Consider the following 11,784-nt stretch of genomic DNA (forward strand, 5'->3'; position numbering starts at 1 on the left):
TGCTGTTTTTAATGTTATTTCCCATGAGTTGATTTCCCTATATGTACTAGGGTAAAATATTTCTTGTATGATTTACTTTCCCAGGATGTTAGATATAATATATATTTAACCCTGTCCATTAAATTTTCCCCATTATACTCCAGAGTTTATCAAGGGAGTACTTATCAATAGTGGGGCTTAATGTCTAATGATTAATTGAATATACTTATTTTATGCCATAAAATAAAGTATCTTGTTTAAATTCACTTCATCATTTTGAAGAAGTAAAAAATGGCCTTGGTTAACCCATGAAAATTTGGATCCCACCATAAAGTGCACTGCCTTGCCTTAAGTAACTTTTATATTATGATGAAAAAATTTAAAACAAAATATACACTCTTTTCTAGCTTATTATAGTAATAAATCCTAAGTTTAACTAGTGGATAGTTTGTTTTACAGCAACAAATCAGACAGGAATGAAGCAACATGATTTTCTACAGATTTTATATATAAATAAATACAGAAAATTTTGCTTTATTCTATATGCACTTCATCTTGGGGATATGAATTTTTTAAAAAATATGGAACTTATATTTGATAAAGAGAAATATAGGAATTTAACTATTATCTAGTGAATAATTAATGCAATACAGTCAGTATGGGTCAATATGAGTTACATTAGCTAATTTGGGGAGAGAAAAGGCCTGGGTTCAACTCTTACCTCTTTCAGTCACTAGCTATGGGATCTTGAGCAAATGGTTTAGCCTTGGAGCCTCAGATAAAATATCAGATGTCTACCATAAACAGATTATTTTGAAATGTAAAATATATGTTTGAAAGTTCTCAGCAGAAAGCCTGACTCAAAATTGGTTCTGAATAAAATGCTAGTTATTCCATATTTAATAGGATAATGATTTTCATGGATTAGTTGCAATGGACATGCTACACTGTGGCCAGAGAGGCATAGTTAACCCTGTCCTTCCCTCTTCCTTACTAACCTACTTTACTCCTCCCCATTTTATAAGCAGCTCAATCTTTAACATTCATTACCTTAGAAGAGAGATGATCCAGCTATAGAGAAGGTCACGGAGAAGAAGTGACCACAAGTTGACCACTGAGCTGGACCCAAGAAACTAGAAGCTCCTCACTGCCTCCTTTGTTCTTGAAATGCACATTTTTCCCACCATATCTGCAGTGACAGTAATTTTTGATGATGAAGCCTTGAGAGAGTACTCTGTTGCACAAACTATCTGGATTTGACTGACCCCAGTTAAGTCCTGTATATAAACTCTTACTATTCTTGCAGCTGTGGAGATCTACTTGTCTTTCAGCTGCCCAAGACAAGCACTGTTCCTTTGCTTGTTAAAACCATCAGCTAAAAATGTGTAGTGCTCTCCGTCTTGCTTCCGTCTCTCCTTGCCTTCCACGTAAGAAGGCCTGTTTGTGAACCAACATATGGCAAAACAGAGAAATCAGTTCTCTTTTAAGTTTAAAAACATTTTCCTTAGGGGAATAATTTAGAACAAGTGGAATAGTTGAAGAACCAAGCTAGTCCTCAGATAGGAGGAAAAAAAAAGTTAGATGAAGTACAGGTGATCCTGTGCTTTCCAGGTGAAATACATTTGGATTCCCAGCTCTGTGTGAGAGGAGGCTGTAAAGCTCCACCCAGATTTAAAGTGATTACGAACTTTTTTCCCCCCTGGACAAAATCTTGATGTGGTTTCAGAATTCCCACCACTGAGTTAGGTTCAGGACGTCAAAGTGTTTACTATATCATCAAAAATGGCATATAATAGTGAAACATAAGTTTCCCATGGCCACACAGAGAAACTTACAAAGTAGAATGTTTCCTCTGCCTCTGGGAGGAACATATATGAAGCCAAGAGTGAACCAAATAAGAAACTTTTGGTGATGAGTCAAGAATTGCATGGAGGCAATTATTAATAACATGGATAAATATCCTGATATCAAACAGGAGGTAGGGACACAGGTTTGGATGGGAATTATGATTCTTGTGAAAGAAAAGTCACCAATTCTCTCTGCAGCCATGGTTTTGCAATTCCTAAATCCTCCAGAACTTTCATAAAGTCTTTCACTCGGAAAGATGAGAAAATCCTGAACTGCTAGCGATTACAAAATAGTATGTGGTAGAACAAGGACTCGTACTTGATATGGTTCAGTTTTAGAAAATTTAATACATTTTTTTACACCCCTGAGTTTCTAGACAGAGACTCATATGTTCTAAGAAACATAGAATGTTGAAATCTTTTTTCAGGAATTTGTCTAAGGTTATCTAGAAGGAACACTGGTGTGTTTAAAAATAAGTTGAAACTACTGAAAACTAAAGACAACCTGATAAATAGCATCTGTGAGGAGAGACATAGTTTAATTGGATATCAGAATTGAAAGCACCAGGATTATCAATAGTTTGAAAATAAATACCAATTGTGAAATTAAAAACTGACTGAAACTATTTCTTGACTGATTTTTTTTTTTTTTACTGCTGCCAATTTCTGCCAATAGGGATTTTCCTAAACCTCTCAAAGACTGGAGCAATTACATGATCTTTAATTGAGATATATCAAATTAATTATATTTTAAAGCATTTTGCCTTTTGTTCTAATGCAAAAAATTATTAATATTACTATCTTCAAGATATGTTATATTAAGCCTCTGAGTATTCCCTTTCTAAATCTTTTTCTCAAGATTGAAAAATGCATATATATATATATATATGAATACCACATGTATAAATCTCAGAACTAAATTCATCTAAAATTAATCATTTAATAAACACTTCATAGTATGTGAGGGAAGTGGTCAGTGTCACAGAAAATTCAAAAAATATATATATACATATATGTATATATAGTAACTAGAGAGTTTATACTCTAGTGGATAAATAAGACATGGAAACAAATATTTATAATGCAATATATAAAGTGGTAAATGTTAATGCTAGACTGATATATTATAAAAGTTAAGTAATTACAACCTCACTCCCAGGCACAGGAATCACAGAAAATTTTGTGGAGGGGAAAGCTGGCAAAATGGATTTTGAAAGATGAATGTCATTTAAATAAAGAGAAATGGAAGAAAGGGCTTTCTAAGAAGAAAAGTCACAGGAGAAAATCAAACAGGTGAAAATGTGAGTTATGCAGAACCAAAAATTTAAATTTTGTGAGAAATTAGAGCAACATTGCATAATAGAACCTTCTGAGAGTAAAAATATCCACTGTGTGTGCTGTCTAATGCAACCGCAACTAGTCACATATGGTTATTCAGCACTTGAGTGTAGCTAGTGTGACCAAGGAGCTAAATTTATAAGTGCATTTAATTTTAGTTACTTTAACTTGAAATTTCAATAGCCACACATGTCTGGTGAATATCACATTGGACAGAGCAACCCTAGAGTGTGTGAACTGTGATAACTAAGGCTAAGTTCAGTTTGTGGACTTGGGTTAATTAATTATAACTTTATGTCTTTTCATACAGTAGATCCTAATGTGCTTAGTCTCTCAGTCGTGTCCAACTCTTTGCATTCTCATGAACTGTTGCCCAACAGGCTCCTCTGTCCATGGGGATTCTCCAGGCAAGAATACTGCAGTGGGTTGCCATGCCCTCTTCCAGGGGACCTTCCCAACCCAGGGATAGAATCCAGGTCTCTGAAGTTGCTAGCGGATTCTTTATTGCCTGACCACCAGGGAAGCCCATAAATACTAGAGTGGGTATCTATTCCTTCTCCAGGGGATATTCCCGACCCGGAATCAAACCCTGGTCTCCTGCATTGCAGGCTGTTCCTTACCAACAGATATACCAGGGAAATCCAGTAGACCCTAATATTATTATTTAAACTTGTTCAGAAATATATGTGATTTAATGGAATTAAAACAAACATTGGGATGAAAGTTAGAAGATCTCAGTTCTAGAAAGTCAAAGTTAAAGTGTTAGTCGTTCAGGCTTCCCTGGTGTCTTGGACAATAAAAAATCTGTCTGCTATGCAGCAGATCCAGGTTTGATCCCTGGGTGGGGAAGATCTCCTGGAGAAGGGAATGGCTATCCACTCCAGTTTTCTTGCCGGGAGAATTCTATGGACAGAGGAGCCGGGCAGGTTACAGTCCATGTGACCACAAAGAGTTTGAACATGACTGAGTTCTAGACCTGACATAAAATAATTGACCATTTGAATGTTTGCAAATGACTAAATATTTGTCAACATTGGGATCATCACCTACTAATGGCTGAATTGAAATACATGAGCTTAAATTTTTAAGCATTCAAAATAAGTAAATTTAGGCAAAGACTTTACTTTTGAGATAATGCTTTAACAGTGAAAACAAAGCTTGACTCTAAACACATTTCTGTTTCCACAAATATTGTCAAATTTCTTTGATTATGTTGTTGAATCACAGTAATTGGTGACTCAGATGGTTAAGAATCTGCCTGCAATGCCCAAGACACAGATTCGATCCTTGGATCAGGTAGATCCCCTAGAGAAGGAAATGGCAACCTACTCCAGTATTCTTACCTGGAGAATACCATGGACAGAGGAGCCAGGGGGGCTACAGCTCAAGGTCGCAGAGTTGGACACAACTGAGTGACTAACACTTTCACTTTCATATGTTTGCATTAGTATTTGCACCATACTCTGGAAGACAACATCTACTGATATAATAGATGAATACCCAGCCCATAATTGACTGCTATCATAATGTTGATTTATTTAGTAAAGGATGCATATGCCATAATTAGGATCTTTAAACATGAAGAAAAGCACATGAGAATAGTTGGTCTCCATTTATATCATGGAAGATCAATGACATTATAATAATGATTGTGTTATTTGCTAAAAAGTTATGTTCACCAACTTTTCTATCACTTATATTAAATGGTGTAGGAAGAGGACCAAAGGCAGAAAAATATGATTCATTTTTGTGTATAATATGTGACAATGATAAAAAATGAATACTAATAACTAAAATGGGAAACCTAAGTTAAATAATGAATTGTCAGATATGAATTTCATTTTAGTGATTTTTCCCTTGCCTATTTACAGCATCTTTACCACAATTTAATTAGGTATATTACTCTTAAAGGAACTAATATGTCCAAGAGGGAAACAGTGTAAAAAATTTGTTCTAACATTAAGTTTATGAATCTAAGAGCCTTATATTTGTAACATCTGACACATGAATATGTTCTTGTAAATTTTTCATATAACAGAGAATTATATTATATAAAAAGTGAAAACTTACTGTTGAAGCAAACATAATAGCTTGATGCACATGGCTCCATCATTTTCCTAAGTGTACTTAGAAATATATTGAATTCACATAAAGGGATTATACTGTATATTCTTATTTTACCTAATAATATATCTTGTCAATCTCTTCATACCCATTTATAGACATCTAGATATATTTATTATGACATAGTATGCCTTTGTAAAACTTTGTCATATTTTATTTAATCCTTAAATAATGATGAACATTTATTTTCATGACCTAATAACTTTGCAGAGATGCAACCTCCAAATACCATCACAATGGACAGTAGGATATAACATATGAATTAGGGGGAGGGGACATAAAATTCCATCTATAGCACTGATAATATTTTAGTCATGTTATATTTTTGTTTTCAATATAGTAATTTAATAATGTGTTCTATTAACAATCCTGATACATTTCCTTCACTCAATAAAGCAAATCATTTTTCTGAACAATACTGTCCAATATTATCCATTATGCTGTGCTCTTTAATTTCATTATTCAAAATAATCCTCATGAAAAACTTCAGTTAAGAAAGTTGATATTTCTGTTCCATATAAACAACTAAATCACTCCTAGTAGTCTTATCAAGTGGTATACATCAAAAGAACATAAAAGTTTATTTGATGAATAAATCAATAATTTATAAACTTCAAATATTTGGATTTGGTTGTACTAAAATCAAATTACATTTCAAAAGCTTAATATAGTCACATAATTAAAATATGAAAGTACCTCATGGTAAGTCTATAAAACCTTCCCAGACTGAAAGCATTTCCTCCACTACAGATTCCTCACAGGTGGCACTTCAGTATCAGGTGTACTTTGGAATACAGCTGTGATTGTATCTTCTAACTTTGACATGTCTTCCATAACATTAATACCTCCCCAAGCTCCTGTAAAAACCCCCGCTTTTCTGTGGATGGTGGGCATGATAGGCAAACACCACCTCTCTATTCCCGTTTTTTAAACTGCTCTCAACAATGATCTTTCATTTTCTTTCTTAAAAATAAAAACCATCTTCTCTCCTTCATGTTCTCCATATTTCTGGATGACTCAGTGTCTGTGTGGACAATCCTTCCAGCACCCTGGTTTCTTTGTTTGTACCTTCATCTCTAGGAAAACACTTTATTTTCCTTACATTTCCACTGACTACGTCAGTGGCCACAGGTTAGACATTATCATCACCCTCTGAACTGCTGCATCTGGCTTAACTATCTCAGTTCTCCAAATATTTTATCCCAATACATTACACCTTTTTGTCTAACATAATTAAGGGTCTCAGTCTCATTATCTCTCTTCATTGTCCTTTCTACCTTTGACTTTCCTTTCCCATCCAATTTCCTGGAACTTCATCTCAAATCTATATTTGCCAATACTCGTAATTCCATTGTGTGTTCAAAATTTAAGGAAACTAATTAAGGAGCTATTGCAGCAATCTAATTTTAATTGAATATAAAATCTGAACAATTATATGTTTGTTTAAATATATGCTACGAACGACCTCACTTTGCCAAAAAAATAAAATGCAGAGATATTCATTTTCCCTTCTTTATATTCCTATGCTCCAATCATATAGAATTTTTATTTTCATCAAATTTTACCTTTCTCTCCATTCACCCACCCAACTTGACATGGCTAAATTCTATTCACACCTTAAATGTCAGATCAGTGATACTTTTCTTAGCTTGAACAATGAATGAAATGTCTTTTACTATGCTGCATTGAATCCTATAGTCTTGTATCCTAGCTATGATAATGCTCTGTTGTAATTATCTGGATTTTGTTTCATTTTTTTTCTATTCCACAGAATTATAAAATCTCTGAAGACAAAAATTTTGCCCAACTTTGTATATCTGTTAGTCTTTCAGGTAATAGTGCAGTGTCCAACACAGAGAAGTCATGCAATAAATCTTAATTAAGTGAATAAATAAATAACTCTATTAATCAGTTAGAGGTTCAGTATCAGATTAACAAATAACAGACAACTGAACTAACTTGAGAGTCAGTAAATTAAGTTTCCAAGGGTAAACAATTACTGAAAATTTAGTTAATGGTATTAAAAAAAATAAAAGATCAAGCCTTAGAGTATTCAATTTCCAATAACATTTTCTTGTGCTGGTGTGGTTCTGCATATGGCAAGACCCCTGGCACCACATTCAAATACTCAAACTCCCCCTAGTGGGCTTGGTGAAGCACCCTGCACTTTGCAAACTGTGTCCTTTGGCTTCCTTTGGACATCTGAAAACTGTTATCTTGCCATTTACGCAACTGTGAATGATATGGAAAGCTCACCTAGGCTTTTGAGTATAAAATGTAAAAAAATCTGGTATTTCATCCACGCAAAATATTTAAAATTAACTTACATTGATTACTGTCAAATGATCATAAAATTAAAGTTCCTTACACATGTTTTACTTTATTCTGTTAAACTCATTATATGAATAGACATTGTTCTTAAAAAGTACCTCAATTTCTTCCAGAATTAGCATTTTTGTTTGTTTTTATTTAATGCCACAAAATCTAAACTACATTATCTCTTGATTTGGTATGGTGAGTTTCATTTTTATCTAGTTAGTATAAATTAATTTGTCTTTTCAATATACATTGGTTTGAAAATAAAGTATCATAATAAAGTACATACATTGAAATAAAGTATCATAATTTAGATAACAGTAAATGTTTGCATTTTTTTGTTTCTAATACTGCCTAATGTGGTTAGGATTATAGAAGGGCATATGTTTATTTATAGTGAGATGACTGATCTAGAAATATAAACAATAACACATAAAACACTCATGGATTCAACTACATATAACTAATGGTGTTATGGGGACAAAAATGTAAGTACTGAGTTCTTTGTAAAGCAAATGCAATTAATGTAAATTTTATAAAAAGATTAACTTATTTCTTGTAAGACATAACCAGATGTATGCACTTAAGGCAAAGTTAAACAGCAGAAGATATATTATTTAACAAAGCAAATTCCAGTGTCATTGAAGAAATACTGGCTAAAAGTTCACTATCTGATTTAATCCAAGTTGTGGGTTATTTACTCTTTTGGATCAGGTTCTCCCAGGACAGACTCTGAGGCAAGCATTTGTCTCCATATCCTAAAATGTCCATTAACAAAGAACATGGATTTAGGAACCAAATGATTGATAATGGGAGTGTTCCCACTGGAAACCAGAAAAGGACGTGGAAAAGCAGGACAGGAAAGCAAGGTCTGTTTAGGGTGAGACAAGTGAGGCACTATACTCAGGAGCAAAGTATAAGCGGGTAACATGGATGGACCTGGAGACTCATTCTGAGTGAAGTCAAAGAAAACTGTCTTAGGATATTTGACATATACACACCACTACTAGAGAGTATTAAAAAGCAGAGACAGACATCACTTTGCCAACAAAGATCCGTACAGTCAAAGCTATGGTTTTTCCAGTAGTCATGTACAGATGTGAGAGTTGGACCATAAAGAAGGCTGAGGGCCAAAGAATTGAAGCTTTTGAACTGTGGTGCTAGAGTCCAAGAGTCCCTTGGGCTGCAAGGAGAGCAAACAACTCCTAAAGAAAATCAACCCTGAATATTCATTGGAGGGACTGATGCTGAAGATGAAGCTCCAATACTTTGGCAGCCTGATGCAAAGTGCCAACTCATTGGAAAATATCCTGATGCTGGGAAAGATTGAGAGCAAGAGGAAAAGGGGGTGACAGAGGATGAGATGGTTGGATAACATCACCAACTCAATGGGCGTGAATTTGAGCAAATTCTGGGAGATGTGAAGGACAGGGAAACCTGGCCTGCTGCAATCCATGGGGTTCCAAAGAGTCAAAAATGACTTACCAACTAAACAACAACAATGTATAAAATAGATAACTAATTAGAAGCTACTGTATAGCACAGGGAACTCCACTCAATATTCTGTAATGCCCTATATGGGAAAAGAATCTTAAAAAAAAAAAAAAAGGAGGTTATAGTATACTGTATACAGTATAACTGGTTCACTTTGCTGTACACCTAAAACTAACACACCATTGTAAATCAACTATACTCCAATAAAATTTCTTTTATAATCATGCAATATTATATATAAATCAAAATTAATACAAAAATGCATGATGAAAAATATGTCCATTTTTTAAACAAAGGCACACTGCTGTGCTGCTCTCTGCTTTATAAACCTCAGCTATTGGCACAACAGGAAGGGACAATTTCAATGAGCCCCAGGGTTCCAGCTCTCCTGCCAAGTAAGTTTGTGACAATAGCATGCAGAGATTGAACAACACAGGACTTCATAATGTCATTTTTAAATCATAAAACTTGTAGTAACTAATTCCACTTGGTTTGAAATATGGGAGATTATTTTGGTAAGTATACATATGGGTACACATTTTCCTTTTGCCACCAACTCCAATATGGATCAGCATGATACAAGGAGCAGAGAAAAGAAGCTAAGCAGGATGTGACTTTAGGTGATAGTTCAAACCCACTTAATCCCTTGAGAAGAACTGGAATATAAAGTACAGTTGGCCCTCAGCATCCACATGTACACCATTCATGAAATCAATCAATCACCATAGAACTTGACCCTGTGAATACAGAGAGCTCAGCTGCACTACAGGTACTTGAGCAGCCTCAGAATCTGCTGTCTGCGGAGGAGTCCTAGAATCAACACCTCCTGGATACTTATCGATGGCCATACAAATTACAGCTTGTCTATTCCGAGACAAAGGGTCTGGAAATTTTATTCCTCCATACCAGGAAAGCATCTTCAATAAGGCACCTCCAGGAGAAGGTGCTTTATTGCAAAGATGCCCAAGGACAATCTTCTCAAGAAAGGTGCAGGTGCAAACCTGAGCAGTAAGCCTCACAGACATCGTGAAGAAAAAGGATCTGACCAGGGCAACAATTTCGTTTATTTTAGTTGCCTGCTAAATTTATTTTGTGACTGTCCACAAGCAATTCATACTCCCTGAAAATAATATCCATCTTGAATACCTCACAGATCTGGTATAAATAACAAATGTAAAGTAGTAAATTAACCTACCATTCTGAAATTTGGTCCATTAATAGAGAACACAAACATAGGAATCAGCAAGCAAGCCTAAAAGAAGTCTGAGTAATGATATAATATTACAAATTACACACATTGAAACTCACACACTATTCACAGTAGTGGATCTCATTTTCTCTCTGGGACCCTATTTCTTATTATATTGAAATAATATTACAGAATTTAGTTGTGTGGTTTCCAAGCTCCTACATAATAAAGAAGTAAATGAAAAAGAAGGTAGGAGACTGCCACAGATAGATCTGCAGAGAGTTTAAAGAGACAGAAATGAGACATGACCATCTGCCAAAAAAGTGTCAGTTATAAAGATGATAAAAAATCATATAAATGACCCCAAGTAGCAAATCAATTTGTATTCATTAATATAACTATACTCGCACAAATACATGGGACTTGCCAGGGGGCTCAGTGGGTAAAGAATCCACCTGAAATGCAGGAGATACAGGAGACACCAGTTTGATCCCTGAGTCAGGAAGCTCCTCCGGAGGAGGGAATGGCAACTGATTCCAATATTCTTGCCTTGAGAATCCCATGGAGAGAGGAGCCTGTCAAGCTACAGTCCATAGGGTTTCAAAGAATCGGACATGACTGAGCACACATAAAAATACAAGTGTATATGTGTACTCATTATCACTTCATTTCAAAAAAATTTATGAACCTCACAAAAAATTGCTATTTTTTGAGTTTTCTTTTAATTGGAGGATAACTGCTTTACAATGTTGTGATGGTCTCTGCTGTACATCAATGTGAATGAGTCATATATATATATATATATATATATATATATATATATATATATCCCCTCCCTCTTGAGCCTCCCCTCTTCATTCCACCACTCCAATTCCTCACAGAGCATCAGGCTGGTCTCTCTGTGTTATACAGCATCTTCCTGCTAGTTATCTATTTTACACATGATATTGAGTGTGTGTGTGTGTATATATATATTTCAGTACTCACAGAGAATTCTAAAGAAAGGAAGAAGAATAGAATTGTCCAGAGGGGTAAGAAGTAGTGATGATCAGGGGGTGAGGTTTGTAGAGTCAGAATGGAAGGAATCTGCCCATTCACATCTTCAGGCATTCAGGCCACCAAGCTCTCAGACCACCTGGGCACCTCCCTCATCACCAGATCTAGTGGGTAAAAGTTCCTGGGATTAGGAGCTGGAGGGTGACTTTTTTGTGGCAGAAGCAGAAACTGTGTGTTGTCTTAGTGGTAGCATGTTCTGGTAATAACCAGTGACTACTACTACTACTAAGTCACTTCCATCATGTCCGACTCTGTGAGACCCCATAGACAGCAGCTCCCCATCCCTGGGATCCTCCAGGCAAGAACACTGGAGTGGGTTGCCATTTCCTTCTCCAATGCATGAAAGTGAAAAGTGAAAGGAAGTTGCTCAGTCGTGTCAGACTCTTAGCGACCCCATGCACTGCAGCCTTCCATGCTCCTCCATCCATGGGATTTTTCAGG

Source organism: Bos indicus, chromosome 14 (genome assembly GCF_029378745.1).
Source record: "Bos indicus isolate NIAB-ARS_2022 breed Sahiwal x Tharparkar chromosome 14, NIAB-ARS_B.indTharparkar_mat_pri_1.0, whole genome shotgun sequence".
In the NCBI taxonomy this organism is placed as follows: Eukaryota; Metazoa; Chordata; class Mammalia; order Artiodactyla; family Bovidae; genus Bos; species Bos indicus.